This window comes from Mytilus trossulus, chromosome 8 (genome assembly GCF_036588685.1).
Source record: "Mytilus trossulus isolate FHL-02 chromosome 8, PNRI_Mtr1.1.1.hap1, whole genome shotgun sequence".
Taxonomy (NCBI): Eukaryota; Metazoa; Mollusca; class Bivalvia; order Mytilida; family Mytilidae; genus Mytilus; species Mytilus trossulus.
In genome coordinates this window covers 42,414,937-42,438,976 of record NC_086380.1, presented here as the reverse complement: position 1 = coordinate 42,438,976, position 24,040 = coordinate 42,414,937, and the positions used below count along the sequence as shown (strand labels likewise).

The 24,040-nt window shown below is 31.9% G+C and overlaps 1 long non-coding RNA gene across 1 annotated transcript; it reads left to right on the top strand.

Moving 5' to 3' along the window:
- Nucleotides 1-16,049: 16,049 nt before the first annotated feature.
- On the top strand, nt 16,050-23,512 carry LOC134681923 (uncharacterized). The gene is made up of 3 exons (XR_010100720.1): nt 16,050-16,114; nt 22,589-22,678; nt 23,447-23,512. It is a non-coding gene; the product is annotated as an uncharacterized LOC134681923 (long non-coding RNA).
- Nucleotides 23,513-24,040: the final 528 nt, after the last annotated feature.

Here is a 24,040-nt window from a genome sequence, read left to right as displayed (position 1 = left end):
AGTAATGACTCAGTTAAGTATGTGCATCACTGCATCAAACACATGTATCGTGATTCTAGTATGAGCCTCTTCATGGTAATACGGGGCTAAACTTAAAACACCATCATGTGGTGGATAACACAAAACATCCTGAAATTTGTTGCTACAATTATCTTTTCCTTAAGATCTATTGAGAAAGCTCCTGTGAATAAAAAAAAACTTTGCTAATTTTGAGAAATGTGTTTTGACTTTAGATTCGTCTATGTATTCCCTTTCCTCTAAATGTAGCTCTTTTTTCTTGTAACAGCCTTCAAACAATCTGTATTTTCTATGTTCGCATCAGAGACTACATCCACTGTTGTTACAGTTTCAACGTGTTACATAACGAATATGCTGATAGGGCAGAATGTCCTTACCTTATAAAAACCAACGTGAAACTGTTACAACAATGTATGATTTCTCCGCTGCGTATGGTAGTTGTAGCAACAAATGCTCTGAATATTCTATCCTCTCCACCACGTGATGTATTTTAAGTTAAGCATAAGCACCATATTTACATCAAAGGACTGACACTAAAATCATGGTGCATGTGTCTGATGCAGTGAAACACGAACTTAAACGAGTCATTATTCGAACAGTCATTACTGATGATGCTGTCATTACTATTTTGCTATTCCGTGACATAGAGGTAGACGAAATATGGATTGTGTTTGGGAGGGGGTAAACTTTGGATAAATATCTATCAATTACCTTTCAAATGCACTAGCGATGAGTGATCACACACACATATTGTGATCCATGTATTAACGGGTTGTAAAACTGTTCTCTGTTTTCTTGAAAAAGGAAAAAAAGACTGCGTGGGAGACATTTATGACATTTGAAGATTTGACTTTAACTTAAAGAATGACAACTGATCCGCCTAATTCACCGGTGTTTACTGTAAGATCGCACAAACTTATCAGATGGGGTTAGCATGATTAACTAAGCAAGAAATAACTACTCACGCAAAAAGGAAGCTTATCCCTCAACTCATTCTATTTTTTTCCAGCATGCAAAACGTACAATATAATAAGACACGTGTTAAGGGGACGAGCTTGAAATTCGCACTTATACTACAAAGTCCAGGCGCTAATGGATGACGAAGGGACGGAGACGATAAACTTAAAAAAAACTCTTTCTGATGCCTAATCATTTTGTCAGAAGATTGCACTTTGTGGATGTAAGAAAGGTTGCCGCAGTTGGTCTTCCGTGCTCTGCTTCGTGTGCATGTGGTGGTGACTGGGAATTAACATGTTTTTTTTGTTCAAATAGTGGTAATTTTTAAATTGCTTTACTATTTTAGTAATTTTATTTTGTTTTCTTCAATCTATCCAAAACTCTAAATCGAAGATATGGATTGACGAATCATCTTTGCCATTTATACAATATCGTTTTTTACCCGGAAGTGTTAATTTTGTATTCAAATATCAACTACAGAAATGATAAGTGGGTAAGATGATAACTTACAGTCAAAATTTAATGACCATCACAAAAAACCCCGCTGTCTTCACATTTTGAAAAATATTTGAATATCAAAATAAAAAAAAGGATATTTATATGTTCGCCGATTTGAATATTTCCGGACCGGAAGTAAGGGTTTTAAGACATATGTCTTATTCATTGTATCCCTTAGAAGCATCAACAAAAGGTTCATGCACAGTTTAATGATAGCAGCAATACTTTAAAACACATTTCAATCACCCTCCCTAAAAAATAAGCTAATTTTAGTGTAATGTCCGCCATGTTGGATTTTACCGGAAGTAGGGTTTTTAAAGACATCTATATCATATATATCCAAAAGTAGTACATAACAAAGGTTTGTACCAAATATTGTTTTAGCAGCATGATACTTATACCTTTTCACATATTGGGCCGATTTAAGTATGATGTCTGCCATTTTGCATTTTACCGGAAGTGATACATTTCTTTTTCAAATGCCTCCCTATCTTAAATCAAAGAGAAAATGATTTCAATTGTAAAAAAAAAATTTGATAAAAAAAAAATCAGATTCTTGAAATTTAATCAACTACAATAGAAATTTTAACTTTGCCTAGTACTTGCACGTTTTAAAAGTTTTAGCTAGAAAAGTCCTAGAAATATCGACATAAGATTAGTGTTATCAAATTATCAGATATGCCATAAAACTTGTCGGATTAATTTGATATTTAATATTCTGGTTCGATATTGTAAAGGCTCAATGCATGCCATTGTTTTGGGTATTATATTAAGGAAAAGTGGTATAATGGGCCCACAATCACAATTCATAACCTCACGAATATAGTTTCCTTAAATTAAAGTGTATTTATTCAATTTTTTCCCTCTCTCTCCCTTTCTCATACATGTCTTAGTTTTTACAATTTGGAAATGAAATAAAAGAGCTAAATTTACTTTTGGATGTTTTATCTATCTATCTAAATTGTTTGTAATTTGGAAACAGTGATTAGGTCTGGTGAAAAAAGGTTTTATTTACAGTTTTCGGAATAACTCGTTACATTCCATAGGGTATGGATGTGTATTGGCTAAATTTGTAAGATGTACAGTAAACATGAAATTTTTCTGAAAGTTGCTATTATTTTTAGACTTGTACTGTACATTACGTACACAAAGGATTTGACCAAAATCAGGTATTTTTTTGATGAGACAAAACGTTATCTATACTATTAAACGAGAAGACCTCATTTTGTGTGTCGCTTCTCTACTTTCCACAATAAATTAATCATCATGCCTCTATGTCCTATATGTTATCCATTCATATGACTATTCAGATTGAGTTATTTTGGGAGAAAAACGAGAAAAAAAGAGTCCGGATACTATTTCAGACATTGGACGAAATTTTAAGTCAAATTATACTTCCGGTTTCAGGAACAACAAACTAACTATTACACATATCCAGTCATTAAGTGTTTGATTATACCAAACAAAACAACTTTCTAAAACGGTGATCTGATCTGCATACATCACTAGGAAAATAGTCACATAAACATGCACAAGATGAGCCATCAGTGTTGTTTACGCCCGTTTGGTATTTGTCATTATTTTGATTGATGTAATCCTGAACAGGAACTATGGTGAAAAAGTTCCCGTGCATACAAAAGAAACGCTAGCTATTGTACACTATACAATCCCAGATTATTAAGACGCCATGAGGACAGATTGATATAATTTTTTTTAGTTTTTACAATATCATGAATATGTCGCATATATTTTCTTTTTTTTTAATTATAATTATTCTTTAAAAAGCAATAATACAAATTGAAATTTAACCAACATACAAATACAGATTATACCGTTTTCTATATTGCAGAGTGTATTGCTGCCATACAGAGTAATCAAAGTAGAACAGTCAATGCCGTCATTGTTGTGAAATGAATTTACAACCACTGGGTCGATGACATTGCTGGTGGATTTTGTTACCAGAGGGTATCACCAGCCCACTAATTAGCGTTTCTGTGTTGACATGAATTATTAGTATCATTGATAAAAAGTAAAATCACAAAAATACTGAACTCCCAGGAAAATTCAAAACGGAAAGTCCCTAATCAAATGACAAAAAACAAAAGCACAAACACATCAGACTAATGGATAAAAGCTGTCATATTTCCGACTTGGTACATGCATTTTCTTATATAGAAAATGATGGATTGAACCTGGTTTTATAGGTAGCTCAACCAGCCACTTATATGACAGTCGAATCAAATTCCATTATATTGACAACGATGCATGAACAAAATAAACAGTCATTATAGGTTAAAATGTCCAAAATATGGGCACCGCAGTCATCATTGTGTTATATCTGAAACACTTTAAAAAACACAAATATGTAACGAGGAAGCACAAAAATGCATACATGAAAAACTACCTCATTCATTGTTATTCTATTATACAATTTTATTTATCAATGTTAAATCAATCCATAAAGGATTGAACGATTTCAAGTACGGGGACTCTGACAGGAACATGGTTAGGTTAACATTATCTCTGACGTCAAATTGATATACATCAGTTGATCAGCATGTAAACATCACACAGGTAGATATAAAATAGTTTTGTCTTTCAAAGTATTAACAGAATGAAGTCTAAATAAGAAGTGTCTTGTCCTTCATGTCGCTTGTCTGTATGCTTAAAATAAATTTCTTAAAAAAACAAGTGTCACGTCATTATGTATCAAAGAAACACAAAGGGCTTGTAGACAAAACACCTTAGCAAAAAAGAAAAACAAGCATACAAAAATTATCCCAATCGCGGATTTTCGTTTTATGAAATTTTACCATGAACAATTAATTGAAATGGATTGATTTGATCATTTTACCGAAGAATAGAGATAAATATTATTGTGTATGAATCTTGGCCTACGCAAAGGTCTACTCCTAGGAGGAGTCGATATTAAGAATTGAACGATGGACAGTTAGTGTGTGAATTTTTCTTGCTACCTGATTGGAAGATATTACGAGACGTAAATAATCAAAGTTTATTGATTGGTTAGGACAATCCAAACCTAGTAAATGTCCTTCAATCCCGTAGATTATCGGATTGTCCTCTCTATTTTAGCAATTATATTTTGCCTGGTCATTAATCATTCATGGTATTGGTACACATGTAACTTTTATCTATAAATAGTCGAATCTTCTGGAGTTTCGTAAACAACAACGTTAACCGATATATTCGAATACATAACGTGTGACCTCACGTGTGTGGTAAAATTTGTTGATTGATGCACGTGGCTATTCTCGTAAATAAATTAATCTACATAGCGAGAGCACCTTCCATTTCATCAGCTAAGAGACGACTAACCCTTTTTGAACGGCTAATGCTTGTAAGGCGATGATGGCAAGTGATAGTGCAGTCCATTTGTAGCGTCAATTTATCAAAAAATGTATGCGACGTCATTCATGCACAGAGCAACTGTGTAACATTATGAACACGCTTTCCTAACTATTTAATTTTTATTTCATATTCTCAACAACAAAAAGCATACAGTTCAGACTGATAAAAAATGATGGCAATTTTGTATACTGACTTCATCAGCTGGAATATGAGGCTCGCTTGACATTCTTTCTAATAAAGTCAGTATCAAAAAGAAAAATATCATTATTCTATATATATATCAATTTTTCAAACCAATGACTATGATGTACAATGAATACAATGGATCGATAGATTAAATAATTTATCCTGCATACCATCCGGTGATTGTTCGCTCTTAAAAACAATCTAACTTGTATTAAATAGTTCCTGATATATCAGACACAGTGCTTATAAAACATGCCAAAGGTGTTCGGATTTTGTTTAGTTTTATTTAGTATTGATAGTGTTGTATTGGGTCTCAATGTTGAAGATGATGGTGTATGTGAAAATATAACTACTGGGTAAGAAAAGATATATTTGATTTTCGCAATATAGTGTATAAAATGAACCTTTTACACTATTTTCATCTTTCGAAAATTTCGTTATGAAACTAGACTACAACAGCGCAAGATCTTTAATTCGAAGCTAATATAAAAAAAAACACACTATGTTGTCATTTGCATTCTAAATATGAAAACTAGATGTGTTGCTGATTTTATCATTCATTTTCGATAATATATATATGTCATCGACTTTTTCTCAGTATGTCAAGCTGATGATTTTTTTTTAAATACTAAAGCTTTTCTACCTCAGGCATAGATTACCTTAGCTGTATTTGGCACAACTTTTAGGATTTTTGGTTCTCAGTGCTCTTCAACTTCGTACCTTATTTGGTATTTTTAACTTTTCTGGATTCAAGCGTCACTGATGAGACTTTTGTAGACGAAACGCGCGTCTGACGTATTTACTAAATTTAGTCCTGGTATCTATGATGAGTTTAATTATTACAATTTAGCGACAAACTTTTGATATATTATTAAGTAACATTTTTGTGGCACTTTATAGCTTGTTGTTCGGTGTAGCCAAGGCTCCGTGTTGAAGGCCGTACATTGACTTACAATGGTTTACTTTTATAAATTGTTATTTGGTTGGAGGGTTGTCTCATTGGCACCCACACCACATCTTCCTATATCTATTGGCAATCTTACAATTAATGATATATTTAAATATCTATCATCAACATTTGATACGCGTACATTAATCTAAATATATTTATACTTTTCGTGAAGATTATATAACGAAAATCTACATACAAATACGTATATATATTTATTAAGATTCCACTATTTCATTAGATTGAGAAAAAAAAACAACTCAAAGTTTCTGTCATTTCACATTTTTTTGTAGGTTGTATTGCATTTTAGTTTTGATGAATACAGTTTCGACCAGTCTGTCATATGTTTTATTTCCATATGATAAACCATCAAATATCAAAATAAGTCAATCATCGTCATTTATTTGGTTTCGGTCATATTCGCGTTTGTTTAGCTAAACTCATCATAGATATTTGTAATTGTTTCTGCATAGGCGGTAATGGTAACGTTTTCTTCTGTTGTTCAGCTAATATCGTAAACTTGTATATGAATGATTGCTTGTTTCGAAGCTAAGACATTATTATATATGGGATTAAATTTTCGGGGTTCAAGGTTTGATTCATTTTCCGTAAATTAGCAAACTCCGAGTATCCTTTTGGAATGTGGCTCCTTGTGTTAAAAAAATCCCATTTTTAACACAATAAGTTCTTTGAAAAGGAGTAGGTCCAGTAAGACCCCTTTTCGGCACCAAAATATAGCACTTTAACAAAATTGTTAAAATGTAAACTTTAGTTATTTATTGAACAGTAGAATGCTTTTAATTTGCTACATAAATGTGGGCTGATTTTGACAGTGCAAAGCACATATATCGGGTGCTAGCACCATTAAGTCATGCTAAATTACTGAAATCTTCACAATTCTAGCATTTTTGTTAAATGTTATACGGTTTTTGTGTTAAACGAAAGTGGCCAAATTCGTGTTCATCCTTAATATTGAAATGTAAGTTGTATTTTATTATAATACATAACATATATAAAGGTTGAGGATGAAAACGGATGCGGCCACTTTTAATTTTGACTAAAACCATCTGAAAAAATGAAATTTTTCGGCATATTTGGTAGATTTTTCATATTTCAGATTGAATCGGTGCGTTTTTTATGACTTAATCAGTTAAAATATTTCACATAAACTAATTGATTCAAATAAAATAAACACTTAAGTGTTTATAAGGTGTTCAAAATCTTTCGTCAGATGAACATCGGTCCTAACCGGACCTTCTCCTTTAATACTTTGAACACATTAATTAGCTCCATAGTTTTTACACATTTATTCTGTGTTCCCCTTCTTTCTAAACTAACACAAATGATTCAGCTCAGTGATTTTGTTATCATAGAAATGTGTCAAATACATGTATCACTACACAGAGAGTTTTTCTTTACACGTGACTTTTGAGTTTCTCATTTCAAGGCGCATTTAGAATATTGTCCCAGATACCAGAGTTGAAATATTGTAATTGCGCCAGACGCGCGTTTCGTATACAAAAGAGTCATCAGTGACAATAGAATAAACAAAAAAAGGTAAATAAAGCTGAATACAAATACAGCTAACTTAATTCATTCTTGAGTTTGCAAAGCCTAGATATTTCGAAAATTTAATGGTTTGAAAACAGTTAATTTGTAATTATGACCATGAAATGATAACTCATGTCAGCACACATGTGGTGGTTCTGCATATTTTATAGTTTGTGCGTAACAAGTTTCTAACAATATATTATCTTTAACATTTTTTTTATTAATTTTTTGTATTGGTGTTCTAGTGAAAAACATGAAAAACCTTAAAAAAAACAATCTTTGTTTAATGATTCATAAACCTAGACTTCCAGTGGTTTTAGACATGTTTAAGTTTCTGTCGGTCTTTGACATGCTAATTAGTTTAGCTAGTTAAATGCCAGATTTAGGCAAATGATCCAAAAAAGCAATAATCCAATGGTTTCGGTAATACAAAAATATCCATGGATTTTGTATGGCTGATTATTTTTTGCTCTATATAGTGTCTTCTATTCTGTTATTATAGATTTTGCGATAAAAATAACCAATTACATGAAAACTCGTTACAAATCGTCTTGATCGCCAATATAGCTTCTATATCTTTTTAACATTTAGTTGATCTTGACATTTTTACGTTTTTGTCTATATGTCCGATTTTAAAAAACAAAATCTTTATGATATACAAATGTACGTCTTTCGTAAATGAGAAGATATCATTAAAAGGAATTAAACGCTTATTTTATGCTAGTTATACTAGTTCTCATAATAATCCCCGTGGTGAAGTGTTGTTTTAATAATTCAAGTTGTTGTTGAGGGGACGATTCTTGATCACGTTAACGACGACAGACGACGAAAATGTACTGTTAGTTATGGTAATAGCTTATATCAGCCAGAAACATTTTGCAACTAGAAACTATTTTGCACCTTTGTTAGGTTAGCAGTGACGTATTTCGTCCGGAATTTTGTTTTTGTTAATCATTTCTGATTATTAAACCGGTAAAGTTTCACTGGTTTATACCTATTATATTTATTATAATGGCATAACCTATGAATATGGACAGGGGTAAGTGACTTCTCCTTCCATAGTCAAATAGGGAAATATAGTTGGCGAAGTGAAATTTCATTAACGTGTCGCATGTGCTTATCACAAAGGAAATTGTTTTATATATGCAATAATATATATATTTGATTATAATGGTTTAGTTTTTAAATTGTTATTTGGATGGAGAGTTGTCTCATTGGCACTCACACCACATCTTTCTATATCTATTGAAGTGTTTTATATGATGTTTTTTTAAATGTATATATCTAAAAATCTTTAAAAAAAAAAAAGTGAAAGTCGATAGTTCTTGTATATTTATTCATTTCATTTGACATTAAAAAAAATGTTTGAACTATCAACTAAAGTATTAGGTCCGGTAAGGGCAGATTTTGGCCTCAAATTTCAGGTTCATCTGACGAATGATGTTGACCTTTTGTAAACACTTAATGTGCAATATTTTTACTGATTTTGTCATTAAAACGCTCCGATTCAAGCTTTAATATGACATATCTATCAAATATGCAAAAATACGTCAGTTTTCAGATGTTTTTTTGTCCAAAATGAAAGTGGCTACATCCGTGTTCATCCTCAACCTTTATAAATGTTATGTATTATCATCAAATACAACTTACGTTTCAATATTATGAAAGAACACGAATGCCGCTACATTTATTTAAGACGGAAACCGTGCTAAAATTGTGAAGATTTCAGTAATTTAGCATGACTTAATGATGGTAGTACCCGATATATGTGCATTATATTGTAGAGAAAACCAGCCCATATTTATTTAGCAGAAGCATTCTACTTTTCAATAAATAGCTAAAATATTACATTTTGACAATTTGTTAAAACTTCTCTATTTTGGTCCCAAAAGGGGTCTTACTGAACCTACTCCTTAAACTCCTTAAAGTTTGAATGAAAAATGTTTATATCCTAGTAGAATTGGCATTTTTTTTTTTTATCAGGGATTGATTACATTTGCATCCGACTTGATTCATTTATTTAAAAAAAAATAAAAAAAATATGACTCTCAGTTTATCTGGCGACTTTTAGATGACTGTGCAATTTGGTAATAGTAGTTTTTAGTACGAAATAGCTTTACTCAAAATGACTTGCTACCGTCAATTTAATGCATATGCATATTACCACTTGTCATAATTTGGAAAACATTATGGAATGTCCCATTCATATAATAGAAATAAAGTTTCACAATCAGATCAAGGTAAACTTACTACCAATTTTTCCTTTAAAACTCTATTTTGTTTTGAATAATATTTGGATCTAAAAGATTTTAGGTTAAGACAATCAATCTGTAAAATCAGAATAAGCGCTCATCCATTAAGGATTGAGACTGATAGATATGCCAAACTTTATGTGAATAGGACACTCAGAAAATGTTTATACTATACTTTAAATAAAGTTGAAGATGAGATACACTTTGTAACTGAATGTCCACTATATATTGATAATAGAAATGAGTTTTTTACTGAAATTTCTCTAAATTGTAATAATTTGCAATCGTTAGACAATTTTTCAAAGTTTTTATGGCTATTTACACAAGAAAATTTAAATGTGTATAAATGTTTAAGAAAGTATTTATCTAAAAATCTAGAGATAAGGAGAAGTTCAAAAATAATAAATGCAAATTAGCCACAAACATATATATTTTGAGTGGTATATGATTTTAAATGGTATATTTTAAAGATGTAAATTGTAGTGTCTGTTTTTAACCTGGCCTTTTATAACATTTTGAATAGTATTAAAAAATGTTGTTTTCTTATATTATATGTCTCTTATTTATGTATAATCTTACCTACTTGTTTGTAATGTCATGAAAGCTCTTTATAGGGCCCCTTAATTGGAAATAAAATATTCTTATTCTTATTCTTATTCTTCTATTGTCAGTTGAAAATTAAGCTTTTTTCAAAAAGATATCTGCCTTATTGACGAGTTGGTAATAAAAAACGAACCACAAGCTGTCCATGTGTTATCCGTTTATAATCAAATTATCCATCAGCTGTCTTTCTACATGTTATATTTCATTTCAAAAAACACCTGTTAGTTACAACACTAAACCTTCAGAATATTACAACTGATCAACTCGTATTCAATTACAAATCAGCGGAGTGAATACGCAACATCATAAGATGAAAATCATCGTAAAATGGTGACTTAAACACGCTCAGTGTCCTGTTTTAAAAGTTGTGAATGTTAAATCTGAGGATGTTCGCCGTTGTATTTATTCCATTAAACAGTTTACAGTATTAGTCGTTGGTCGTATCAAAAATCTCGATTTACTTGTCACTCGCAATTTCTGTTCTTCTGTGCGAATTTGAGATCATAAGTTGTCTCCCTTATACTAATATTCCTAACAATTTGATTTCGCTACGAAATAAATTGACCTGTAGGTTTTAGCGATTTTCTAAATTCTTTGGGGACTTAAACATCAATGAACATGTTAAATCGCCCCTTCGTTCATACATTTGTACATATTACAATCATTGACATATAAAATATATAATCATCTTCAAGTCGAAATTTTGATCCAATTTGTACTGTTGTTTTGGTTGCCTTCAAAGATATCACAATAAATAAAGCGTTGTGCTTTCGATGATTGGCCGATTCAAAATTTGTAAACTAGTTCATCAAAGCATGATTTTGTGTTTTTTGAACAACCAACAAGCTATTTCACAGGATCAAAGCAAAAATTATTGTATAACCAAATCTGAGAAAAGAATTGGCCTCTGATTTCGTTTGCTTCTATACTCTTGTATCAATCGTATACAAACTTGCGTCTTTCTATGAATGTCTCTTCGGAGTACTATTTTTTTTATATTAAATATGATATTGTCTTTTGTAGACATCTTATTTGCTGCTCTGACCACCAGTTACATAATGACCAATGTGTTTGTATGTATCAGTTTAATTTAGTTATTTTTTTTAGTAAACAGCAGTTTTGTATACTCCCACAACTTCATTTACATGTTGTCTGATGTAAATATGATTGAAAACGTTAAATACCTTTCCAAAAGGAATGAAAGAACATGATAAAAACACTGTTTTGGTACACTATATGAAGCTTAATTTTTCGAAAAAAGGTGTTTGTTCACGTAAAGTCGTCTTTTGATTTTAATACGTCAACTGTTCTTATTTCACAGCATGTCCTATCGGATTCATTATGGCAGGTGATAACTGTATGCCTTGTAGATCTAATTGGTACGGCGAAAAATGCTTAAGGAAATGTACATGTTTTGTTGAACAAAGGTAATTTTTCCTTAGGATATAAGACTACCTTACTTTTTTAACTGTCTTTTCCAATTCATTTGTTCACGATATGAACATATCAGGTACCTACATTCATATAAAAAAGAAGATGTGGTATGATTGCCAATGAGACAACTGTCCACAATAGACCAAAATGACACGGACAATAACAACTATGGGTCACCGTACGGCCTATGACAATGAGCAAAGCCCATTCCGCATAGTCAGCTATAAAAGGCCCCGATATGACAATGTAAAACAATTCAAACGAGAAAACTAACGGCCTTATTTATATAAAAAAAACGAACGAAAACACATATCTAACACATCAACAATCGACAACAACTGAATAACAGACTCCTGACTTGGGACAGGCACATACCTAAATAATGTGGCAGGGTTAGCGGGATCCCAACCCTCCCCTAACCTGGGACAGTGGTATAACAGTTCAACATAAGAACGAACTTTAAAAATCAGTTGAAAAAGGCTTAACTTATCAGATGGACTAAAAACAAGTGGATGTGGCCGGGTACTTGTACATCCCGACAATAGAAAGACACTAGGAACAGATCTGAGAGTACTCGCAGTTATCTGACAGCTAGTGCAAAGCCACTTAAAACTAATAAAAGGAAAACATGCATCTAAGACTAAATGCATATTTCGCTGTACAACTTGGACAGTCAATTTTTATATTATTTTGCTGATAAATAGTGTGGTTTATCGTCTGATTTCATAATTGAGTTTTGTAAACCTTTTAAGCCGGGTTAAAAGTATATGAACAACTCGACATGTTCCTTGAATAGAGCAGGGTATTTTAACTATTCATCATTGTATTCCAGTTTGTAATAGTCACTTTTGGAGTCAACTGATTCGAAAGAATTAAATGTTTTTCAATACATTTGCTAGAAGGAAAGGGTTACACTTAGCTATTTCCCGTTTACAAAAACGAAACTTTCAGCTTCATAAGCTAGGTCTGTATGGCATATGAATTTTGAGATACACCGACATACTACTCATTATGCTCATTTAAAAAACGGTACTAGCTCTATAACATATAACCAGACCTCCACACATCACGTTAGGAAAGGTACAACATTTTGGAGAACACACTTAAGCGATAAAGGATACGCTTACTCGACATAAAAAAGAAAACACACATTGTAATTTTTTTCAAATGTAAAACAGGGAGTCGAAACCATGAAAATATTGTAACTGTCATGCAGGTGAAAGGTTTACCTAGATATACAACGTATATTATTTATTTACAAATATCCTATGAAATAAATTTAAATGATCTGTATCATAGTACGTGTTAATCAATTGACATTCAAAGATACAAAGTTTAATCATTAAGCTACTGGCAGTACATGTATATTAAGAAAAGATAGTGGATTACACGCAGTTTTGATGTTCTGATTACCAACAACAGCGAATAATCAGCAATAGCTTCGCATATCTATGACTAAGTGAATAACAATTCATGTTGTGTTTTCTTTATAATTTCCGAAAAATTGACAATTGATTAAAAATTGTATAGAAATGTTGTCAAATTATATCAAGTGTTTATTTACAGATTTGTCTATATGTATGGAATTGTTGTAGATATATGGAAGATATGATAAAATTAAACGTTTTCCCTAACAATTAACAAAACAATATTGTTTTACCGGTACGCGATTTTTGCGTTTCAGTTTCTAGTGATTTATTTTCGTGTTATTAATTTTGGCACTTTCATTAATTGGAGACACCAAATAAAAGAAATTAAAATTACAACCAAAATACCCCATTTACGGCAGTGATAAAAAAAATCATCCAAGGAATTTGAGTTCCATCAAAAAACTATCACTAATCATAAACAGCACTAACAACTCAGTAATATGTATTCTATGTGTTCTGAATAAAATACGTGATCTATCCATTTTCATTAACATTTCACAAATATAAAACTCAATGCATATCAAAGTACAATATACAAGTGTACCTATAATATTCACAAGAATTCAAATATCTTAAAATATTTAATAAGTGAAAGATCAACACATTTATGGTGCATACGTTACTATATCAATCAATTGGTCAATATATTGTTCAATTCTTCAAATGCTTTTTTAATCTTGAATTAATTATTATTTTCATTATATTGGCCATGGAATTTTCAATTAAAATAATTTAAAAGAATGTGTCCCTATCACACGGATGCCCAATCCGCAGTATCATTTTCTATGTTTAGTGGACCCTGAAAATAGGGTAAAACTCAACTTTGTCATTAAAAATTAGAAAGATCATATCACAGGGAACGTGTGTTCTAAGTTTCAAGTTGATTTGATTACAACTTCATCAAAAACTACCTCAACCAAAAACTTTCACCTGCAGCGGGACAGACAGACGAACAAACGGATGGACAAACAAACAGACGAACGAATAGAGGAACGAACGGACAAACGAACGAATGGACGAACGGACCCACAAACGAACGGACGTACGGACCAGAAAATATAATGCCCATATGAAATGTACAACATCGATTGTATCGATGCAATATCATCAAGCAGCAACGCCTATTTTTGTATGGACTCTGACGAGTGAAATAATACGATTTGTTTTTCAACATGTAAGTGTGTCGGTTTTGTATTTCACTTTAATTTCAAGATAATTCATTGCAACAATGTTGTAATCATAACTTTTTAAATGTTTTATGAAAAATACGATAATTGAGAAGTAATGCTAAAAAAAAATAAAAAAAATGCATCAAAATTTAGATTTTTTTTGTCTAGACAATTGAATTTGGACTCAAAACAAAATTTGTTCTGTTTCCAATATATTTTATTACATCATTATTTTGAAAAAGGTAGTGACAAACCGAGCTTCAGCATGTTGCATGTTTTTACTATATTGTCGGTTAAACTGACAATCATATAAAAAGCAACACGAACATCTTTAAAAAAAAACTAGAGGCTCCTAGGAGGCTTTGTCGCTAACCTGATATTTTTATAAACAATTGATACATGAAATTTTGCAACTGTTATACTTTTGCTTTAGTTTCAGAAGACTTTTGTGAAAGCTTACCAAATGTGTGTGTAAAATTGTTCTCAAAGATTACTTTTAAGGGTAATAATTCCTTATAGGTTCAATTGACCATTTTGGTCATGTTGACCTATTTGTAGATCTTACTTTGCTGAAGATTTTTTTTGCTGTTTACAGTTTATTTCTACCTATGATGATATTCAAGATAAAAACCAAAAACTGCAAATGTCAGTGAAATTACAAATTAAGTTCCAACAACAGGTTTTTGATTCATTGAAAAATTCATTACAGAGAGATCTTAATCTGATTAACATGTTTACACATTGTCCAATTTGCTTTAGATGCTTTATCTCCAGAGATATAAGCCAAAAACTGCATTTAACCTCTATGTTCTCTTTTTAGCCATGTCGGCTATATTGGTTGGCAGGTCGGTTCATCTGACACTTTTTTTAAACTACATACCCTAATGATGATTGTAACTAAGTTTAGTAGTTTTCGTCTCGGTAGTTTCAGAGGAGAAGATTTTTGTAAGATTACAAAATTTTTTGAAAATTTGTTAAAAACTAACTTTAAAAGGAAATAACTCCTTAGAGGTCAATTGATAATTTTAATCATTCTGACTTATTTGTAGATATTAATTTGCCAAAAACTGCAAAATTTCCTTAAAATTCTAAATTCCGAGGCAACAAACCAACAACGGGTTCTTTGATACGTCTGCAATTTCAGGAAAGATATATCTTCATTTCGTTAACAATTTTCCCTAATGTCAGATTTGCTCTAAATGCTTTGGTTTTTGAAATATAAGCCAAAATCTGCATTTTAACCAAATGTTTTATTTCTAGCCATGGCAGCCATCTCGGTATGCGGTCCGGGTTATCGCACACATTGTTCAATCAATATACCCCAATGATGATTGTGGCCAAGTTTGGTAGTTAGTTTCGGAGGAGAAGATGATTGTAAAAGTTAACAGACGACGATGGACGACGGACTCCAATTGATGCGAAAAGCTCAACTTCTTCCTACCTAGCAATATAAAAATTGTCATTTTTTTTTGTTTTATTTAAAATATCTTTCAAAACAGACGAGAAGATGCTGTATTTTCATAAGGAAATATATTTAACATTGATAAACTGTTAATAGTTTGTGCTAATGATATTATTTCAGTTTTAGAATTAAAGCACATATTTATGTTTCTTTAAGGTGCAACAATATTCTGGGATGCGTCAATAAAACAACAACAATAAACAGAGCAGCCACACTCTCTACACCTTGGAGCAAAGGTAAGTAAACACATTCTTACAAATTTATAGGTTGTTCCTTATTTTTTTGAAATAAAAACATATACTATTTCTATCGTTGCACAAAGACCATAATTGGAACGGGTGGAATTAATGACATTAAGGATGTACTAAGGTGAGGTTTTGGAATTTGTGTCAAATGTTCGGACTCCTTGGTGTTTTTCATACAATACAATGTAAGATATTTTGCCCCATAGCACACATTTATTTTTTCATACAAGACTTAATAGCTCATGAAAGGTCATTTACCAACATTTTAGAAGATTCCTAATTTTCTTTCTGTTGTTTTGAGACCTAATAATACCAATGCAAATTTAAGGTAAAAGTCCGAGTCATCCTTTTCCGCCATATTCTAAATCTCAAATATCTCGAAAAGGAGGTCCATGACCTATCAATATTTTTAGCTTATTTGTATCCTTAAATGATGCTCTATCCGCCTATAGTATCAATTTTAACTTCTAAATTTATTAATTTTCACCTAACCTCACCTAAGTACATCCTCAACTGTTCAAAACAGGACCTTGTATCACAACGTAGATAAAATGTATAATAAAAATGGAGATCTGTCAATTTGCGTTTCTTTGAATTATATGATAACTCAATTTTTAAAACCTCGAAAGAAATCGATGAAGACGGATTATCTGATCATTTGCTTTTTCAACCTCATCGTCTAAATAAATTGGTCTAACGGCATCGGACAGGTCTACATGGTGAATTGGCTTATCGATAGATAAGGCTACAGGCTGTTATTCTGTAAAGCTTTTCAATTAATTGTCTCTAGAGTTACGAGGTACAGTTTGTCAGCCGTCATCACGTAAAAACGACGAATCAAAGAATTCAACTTTAATATAACTAATATAGTACAAAGGTGTAGATTAAAAATTACACCACTCCGGCCCTTTTGTTTTCCACGTAATTAATATTGCCAATAATTAAGAAGTTCCGGGTCGAGTCCGATACCGATACCAATACTATATTCACATGTTACCTATTACCTTATCTGTACGTTTCGCATCTGACAGGCGCACCACCAAACGGTGTATCCAGGATTAATATGCTATATACACGGGTCATAATCACAAAGTTGACACTACTAAATTGTCAAATTGTTACCTATTGTAGTATTTTAATCAGTAAGACCTTCTAAGATAACAATACGAATAATAAAAATCTTGACTAAAAATAAGGCGTATGATAACAATACGAATACTAAAAATGTGTTCTAGTATGAACATAAGATTTTAATATTTAATCAGCAAGTGCAAGTGATGAAGAATCATCTTTCGAAATTAAAAAATATTTGAATTTCAAGTATCCTTTGAGCAAAGTCAAAATCACGGTTAATACAATGACAAATCAACATTGGTGACACCCCTTTGTATTAATCCTTATTCCCCCCCCCCCCCCCAAAAAAAAGAAACATAAAGGAAACATAAGTTTACAAAAAATAACGTTCCGAAATCAGGCAAATTGCAGATACAGGTACATGTCAGAGGTATCTTCGACACATTTGTTAAAACAGTATCAATTACAAAAAGGCTACGCACTCACCATATTAAATACGAAATTTGCGGAAACGTTTTAAAATATACTTCATTATACATAAATAACTAGAACATGTCACTGCAATTAAGGTTTTTGCACATATATTTAAAAATTGATAGAAAGCTTATCTTATTTAAAAGCCTTAAAAGGGGAATTAAATTACATCTAAAAACACATAACCTACGAGTAAGCATCTTTCTACAAATAGTTAGTATGCTGAATTTACAATCATATTATAACTCTAAACATGATAAATTTACGGTTAGCTTGTATCAGCAGTTAGACAACCAACAATATTTTTTTATTGTTTTAGTTTCCATGAAATTTTTTTGAAAATATTTTGATCGCGAGTTTTCGGGTTCAGGACATTTCGTGGTGAATATCGAATGTATCTTAGTGAAAAGTAAAACCACAAAAATACGGAACTTAGAGGCAAACCAATTCGGAAAGTCCACAATCACATGGCAAAATCAAATAACAAAACGCATCAAAAACGAATGGACAAGAACTGTCATTTTCTTGACTTGGTACAGGCATTTTCAAATGTAGAAAGGTGGATTAAACCTGGCTCTAAAGCGCTAACCCTCTCACTTTAATGACAGTCTCATCAAATTCCGTTATATTTACAAAGTGAAAGATTGAAGCATGAATGATAGAGTATTTTTAATCATTGTATTTCTCTACAAATAGAAATATAAGAACATGTAATATGAGAATAAAAAAGACAAGCTGTACACCTTATATAACACACAATTTGTAAAAGAAAGCTCATTATAGGTCAAAGTTCGGTCTTCAACACGAAACCTTGGCTTACACCAAACTGTAAGTTAGCTTCAAAGCGGCATACAACTGACTACTGTAAAACTATTCAAACAAGAAAAGCAACAGAGTAAATGTGTTTAATTTCTGCGTTGATTAAATATGTCAAAACAACACTTAGTCTGCAATACTAAGCATTAATTAAATAAGAAAATGGATTGTAAACCAGAAAAAGAAAAAAACCCTTCACTGATTAATAAAACGATAAAATATATAGTGATACTGGATGACGACCAGCGGCAAATAAAATTAATATTCAGGACGATTACATGTAAATATAATAAAAGTATAAACGCCGTTTTTTTACTAGACTGACAAGCTGATTCGTTTTTTTTTATTGTGTAAGTTCACAAGATATTAGTTCGTAGGGAGAAAAGTCACCCTAACCGGACATATTTCCGACTCTGAGCCGGCCAGTCTGTGCTCTTAGTCTTTGAATCCATGTGTTTAGCGTTGAAATAGAATACCAATTTAATTAACGTCTTTGTATGAGCCGTTCGGGATTCGAACAAATGACCTCCCGCTCTCGAGCCGAGCGCCCCCACACGAGACTAAACAAGAGAGCGGTAGGGATCGGTAGTACAGAATATCATACCAAAAACTAAAGTACAATACACAATATAGTTTCACAGAATTCTTACAGTTACTAAAGCTAGCTAAAAGTATATAACCTAAATTGAATGCGTGAAATGATATTTAAAACTTCACGTAAACATGGATGACTGACTTAGGGTGGATTTTATGGATCAACGCTCTCGGCAAATTAAAAACTCTTGCACCTTTTATTCGAGTGGTCTGAATATTGACTGTTGTTTCAAGTCTAAATTTATGTACCCTAATTTTCCAGTGGTATTTTAAAGTTTCACGTCCAACTTTACTTTTGACCTCCTATTGTACGACCTATCTATTGCATTTCAAATTCATGTGTTATAGTCATGAACATGCATGAAATATTTGCTACTGGACGTAAAACAATCAACCAACTTAATTGATTTATCTGTACTAGTACTCAGCACACAAAGACAAGATCTTGCAAAATGCTATAATTTACAATTCCCATTTAAATAGTGTTTTTTTGTTGTTGTTTTTTTTTTTGGGGGGGGGGGTCTCTTCAGTTTACCACATAACTGACTGCTTATTAGTATTTAAAACGTTTTAAATATTTTTTATTATGGTTCTTATCTACTGTTTTAATACGATTTATAACATAAGATTTTTTTTGCCAGGCAAGGATAAAACTAAGAAAGATACACGTTTTTTCATGTGTTTTCGCTTCATTTAGACATGAAAAGGGAATAACAGACGACTAAATTTGTTTCCATTTTATGCATTGATCTCGCCTCAAAAAACAAAAAAAAAATTTTGATCGGGCCAGTGAAACCTTGTTTAATACGGTTTTATTCATTGAAGTTTGCATGCATAGATTTTTATTCTAAAAAACACAAATAATTATAAAGCAAGATTTTTTTTACAAATAGGACTGAATAACAAAGCTTATTTTGCATTTGCTTGTAACGTAATGTGGGAAAATAACCAAATCAGATGCAAAAGGAACATTTTCCGGTCATATATTGTAAAGGAGCGTAGGCATATAGGTCTGTCCGATTAGAAGTTCTGAAACAAGTTGTTTAAAAACTAATTGTTGGAAGAGTTTACTTACTGTTTTCTAAGGTCTGATCTTTACGAATCTTTTTCATGATTACTGACAGATCAAGAACATCAAGTATATATAGCATGAAGTTGTTGGGCATACTATTCATTTGTCAGTTATAAATGAGGTCTGTATGGGGTTTATATTGCCTGATCTATTAAATAAGAAACCTCGTTATTTTGAAAAGTTTGATAAAAAAATATAAATTTACCCCCTAATTTTGTAAAACTATCATTTAGTGTTATTTACATGTAAATGCTATTTTTTTTTATCATGAATAATAACTACTATATATATATGATGTAATGCCATTAAATCGGTCCGTTTTCATTTCAATTTGGTAACTGTTAACTGTCAATATTAAATATTGTATTTATCAGTCTGAGTACTGTTTAACTATCGTTTAAGTTCAACATATTTAGGCTCGTCCAGTTCAGGGAAATAAGGTTTCTGCAAGTGCTTTTTATGTACTTTTCTTATATTTTTTACGGTCAGTAATAGTTCAATGATTAAATTAATATTGACATTAAAAGACCTCCTTACAAAAAAGGCTGTTCAAATCCTCTCGACCTTCGGGCTCGGGGATCTGAACATCCCTTTTTGTTCGGAGGTCGTTTAATATCAATATTAACTTATCATTGCACTTTTACTATTACATAATGTCCGGAATGTATAAATATACAGGCACAATCAATGAGACTTTATCATGAGTCGTTAAATTGAAATCTAGAGATTCAATTATCTTTACCATTACTCTATGTGGTGATTTATATGTGTCATGTTGCATGACTACATTGTAACTTTCTGTCACTGTCAAATTTAACTATCGTCCTTTTTTTGCTATTACAATTACATATAATATAAAAATAAGGATATGTTGTATTTTACCCAATGAGAAAACTATCCTCCTAAGTTCACACGAAGTAGTTAACAGCAACCATGGACAACTTTTCAACTAGGCATTCAACATTGAGTAAAAAACCCATACAGTATGGTTAGCTATGAAAGATCTCTACATGACAAATATGAACTATTCAATTCAAAAATGAAAACTAATACTAAAGTATATTGTCCACTCAAGTTACTCATGTCATCAACCTGTTACAGGACCTACCTGTTATTGTCTATGCATGAAACATTCAGTCAATCAAGAAATTACTTTCCTCGGTATTCTCATAAGGTAGTTTTTTGGTAATTTGCCCTTCAATCCTGAGATTGTAAACACTTTGACTGGTTATACAAAAAAGTGGTAAAAAAAGAAATACTTTATATACTTCCTCGGGCTTGATATCTATATCACTAACGGAAAGCTGAATACTAAAATTTATGATAAAAGGGATGATTTTTCATTTCCTATCGTTAATTATCCGTTTTTAGATGGTGACGTTTCCTTGTCACCTTCTTACGGTGTTTATATATCTCAACTTGAACGATTCGCTCGTATATGTAACAATGTTTTAGATTTTAACGAGAGAAATTTATATATTACTGAAAAATTATTACACCAGGGTTTTCGATATCACAAACTAGTCAAAACATTTACTAAATTTTATCATCGGTATAAAGACATCATTCGTAAATATAGCTCAACATGCAGACTTCTTATACGTTCAGGTATTTCACATCCATGTGTTTATGGAAATATTCTTTATAAAGCACAAAGGTGTCAGTATTCACCTGAGAAACTTACAAAACCTTTGAATAGACTAATTAAGAAGGGATATAATTACGATACTGTTGTCAAGTCATTGAAGATTGCATATTTAGGCGTTAATACTGAGTCACTGCTAAGGTCTTTGCATCGGAACTAAACACATTTATTCTAAAAACAGTTGTCGGCATGACACGGGTTATGTTCTTCTCCTATACGTTATGATGGTATGATACTCAACCCCGAACGGGAAGGAGTGTGCCTGATGTTCATATGACGAAATCATAATCTTTCAGTTAGTTTAATTGAAGTCTGGAGCTGGCATGTCAGTTAACTGCTAGTAGTCTATTGTTATTTATGTATTATTGTCATTTTGTTTATTTTCTTTGGTTACATCTTCTGACATCAGACTCGGACTTCTCTTGAAATGAATTTTAATGTGCGTATTGTTATACGTTTACTTTTCTACATTGGTTAGAGGTATAGGGTGAGGGTTGAGATCTCACAAACATGTTTAACCCCGCCGCATTTTTGCGCCTGTCCCAAGTAAGGAGCCTCTGGCCTTTGTTAGTCTTGTATTATTTTAATTTTAGTTTCTTGTGTACAATTTGGAAATTAGTATGGCGTTCATTATCACTGAACTAGTATATATTTGTACAGGGGCCAGCTGAAGGACGCCTCCGGGTGCGGGAATTTCTCGCTACACTGAAGACCTTATGCTGTTGTGTTTTTTATTTTATGCGGGTTGTTGTCTCTTTGACACATTCTCAATTTTGCTTGTGTATTGTAGAATATGTCACACAAATAAGAACAAACTCGATCGAAGCCGTTGACGAATATGAAATGCCAAATCCTACTCCGACGACTAACATCACTATTGGTGAGTATATGATAATGCTTATTGCTTTTTTTTTTTTGCGATAATCATGTGTATACAACATCACTTTTTTAATTATTTTTCATTCATTAGTCTTTAAGTCTAAACTTAACCGGCTTAATATCTAGATAGATATTCCGGTTGTTTGAACAACACCGTAATAGATCACAATGCATAGTGACTGTAGGAGTATGATTGTTTTCTCTTCTTACTTAAGTGAATTTGTGATATGTAGTTTATTATTTTAACTCGTTTGAATTTAAAATAAAATTTAGAATGGAAATGGGGAATGTGTCAAAGAACAACAACCCGACAAACGAGCAGAAAACAGCTAATGGAAGAATAATCCGCAAGCATTATAAAAAAAAACTAAAATTTAAATTTGTTTGACATTTGCAAATTACAAAAATGTTGCATTCACAAAATTGTGAAAGGGGACATTATCAATTTTTAAAGAAAACACATTTAGTAACTATGACAACAACCAAGCAGTCCATATAATGAATTTCATATTCAAAATGTAATGCATGTATTGTGCTGTGTAAAAACCTAAAAAAGCCAAGGTAACTTTGAATCCATATGTTTTGCTTCATTTAATAATTAACCATCTTCCGATATACTTTTATTACCAATATCTTCTGTCATTTTACTTTGAAAAGACACATCTATTGTATGTACTTGTGATGCATTTGCATTGCCGTATAAAACTTGGTTTACCTATATAATATTTTTCAATATTAACAATAATAATGTCGTATGTTATGTTTTCAGGGTTTTTAGACAGGGAAATTGTTATATATTCAGTAGTTGTTACATGTATCTTAGTCATAATAGGACTCTCTTATTTAGTTGTTAAATACAGAAAAAAGACTAAGATAAAGACAAATACTTCTAATGCTCTGCAGAACATACATTCAACTAGAAGACATTCGTTGATCAACTCAAACCTTAGCATATACGACGAAATTGACGAAAATTTGATCGCAGAAAATCTACACATAAATGAAGTGCATATTGATTATAGATATACTGAAGATGAGATACCAATAAACACTGACAATACTAGTTATCTGAATCCTGTTCATTCAGCGGACGACAGCAGCAGTGGGCGTGTATCTGTAAATAACAGCTATTTATCCATTCAAGAATCGGACAAAAGTTCGCATCCAGATGAGCCTAACGAAGATGACGACACAATAAGTTATCTTCATCCTTATCATACAGTTGAGGAAAATTGGAAAGACAAAACGCACCAGTATGATGTAACACATGTCTTGGGTAAAGACAGTGACGATTCATCTGATTCTAATACGCAAATGATAAGCGATGGATACTTGCATCCATATCAGCCTCTTGAGGAAGGAT